Source organism: Vigna radiata, chromosome 1, assembly GCF_000741045.1.
Source record: "Vigna radiata var. radiata cultivar VC1973A chromosome 1, Vradiata_ver6, whole genome shotgun sequence".
Classification (NCBI taxonomy): Eukaryota; Viridiplantae; Streptophyta; class Magnoliopsida; order Fabales; family Fabaceae; genus Vigna; species Vigna radiata.
In genome coordinates this window covers 30,518,449-30,520,360 of record NC_028351.1, presented here as the reverse complement: position 1 = coordinate 30,520,360, position 1,912 = coordinate 30,518,449, and positions in this window count along the sequence as shown.

Sequence of the window (1,912 nt, the reverse complement as noted above, 5' to 3'; positions counted from 1 at the left end):
GTCGCTCGAACGAGCTAGCCTGTCATGGAACAACACGAATCATTCGCCCGCTTGATGGCCCGTAAAAAGAAACTGGCAAAGGCTGAAGCAAGCACATCCTTTCCCGCTCCGCAAACGGAATCTACAGCTACCGTTCCCTCCTCTTCTGTGAAGCCTACCTTGAAGCTTAGTAACATTCAAGAGGCTGCTATTGACGTGAAACCCAACGATCCAGAGGTTTCAAAGAGCAAGACGAAGAGAAAAACCCAAGAAAAGAGCCTATCTCCTCCTAAGAGGAGAAAGACAAATGCCCCTCTACTCACCGGCCCATTGGACCCGAACGTTCACGTAGCTGATCGTTTACGGTTCAACCTGTCCGTTAAGGAAAAGAAACCTTTTAAGGGCATGACGCCCAGTGAATCCTTGAACATGGCCTATGAGCTTATGCTTGAGCCAGTGTGTGTTTGAGCTATACTGCCGGAACGACCAAACCCCTACTAGTGGCTGAACTAGAAGCCACCACAAAGAACTTAGAAGATGTGAAAAAGGAAAATACCGCGCTCACTCAACGCATAGAAGAAATTACCAAAGCTGCCGAGGACGATCGAGTGAAAGCGGAAAACAAACCGAAGGAATCCCAGAAGGAAGTGGCCTCACTGAAGTTGTCTGTCGATACTTTGAAATAAGAGCTTCAGAAAGCGACTTCCAAGCATGAAGAGTTGGTTAAAGACAAAAATGTCGTGTTTACCGAATGAGACAGCTTAGCAGCTGAGAAAGCCTCGTTGGAAGACCAGGTGTGCCAAGAGCGTGAGCTTGGATTTAACCAAGGGATCGCGTAGTGCCACTATTTTATCAAAACTCCCTTAGAGCATCCTGAAGAGGTTGCTTTGATCCCAACCGTACCCAAAGAGACTCCTGCCGAAGCTTCGACCGATCTCACCTTTAACGCCTAGGCTTATAAGCATAAGATTGAAATTGTAACCATATTCCGACAGACAATTATTTTCGTTTGAATTCATTACCGCTGGACTGTAATATTTAGTATACTATATGTGATGCATTTATCTTTACTCTTATTTCATACTCACTCGAATGTATTGACCTGTCACGATTACACAAATTGGATTCCCGATCAGGAGTCAATTTGCTGACATTCAGGACCTTTGAAGTCAATTTTCTGACTTCATGCGTTCTTCCCTCCTTACTACCCGATCAAGAGTCAATTTTCTGACATCCTGAGATTCTTCGAAGTCAATTTTCTGACTTCATGCGTCCTTCCTTCCTTACCACCCGATTAGGAGTCAATTTTCTGACATCCTCAGATTCTGCAAAGTCAATTTTCTCACTTCATTCGTCCTTCCTTCCTTTCCACCCGATCAGGAGTCAATTTTCTGACATCCTGAGATTCTACGAAGTCAATTTTCTGACATCATGCGTCCTTCCTTCCTTACCACCCTATCAGGAGTTAAGTTTCTGACATCGTGAGATTCTTCAAAGTCAATTTTATTACTTCATGCGTCCTTCCTTCCTTGCCACCCGATCAGGAGTCAATTTTCTGACATCCTAAGATTCTTCGAAGTCAATTTTCTGACATCCTGAGATTCTTCGAAGTCAATTTTCTAACTTCATGCGTCCTTCCTTCCTTACCACCCGATCAGGAGTCAATTTTTTGACATCCTGAGATTCTTCGAAGTCAATTTTCTGACTTCATGTGTCCTTCCTTCCTTACCACCCGATCAGGAGTCAATTTTCTGACATCCTGATATTCTTCGAAGTCAATTTTCTGACTTCATGCGTCCTTCCTTCCTTTCCACCCGATCAGAAGTCAATTTTCTGACATCCTGAGATTCTTCGAAGTCAATTTTCTAACTTAATGCGTCCTTCCTTCCTTACCACCCGATCAGGAGTCAATTTTCTGAGATCCTGAGATTCT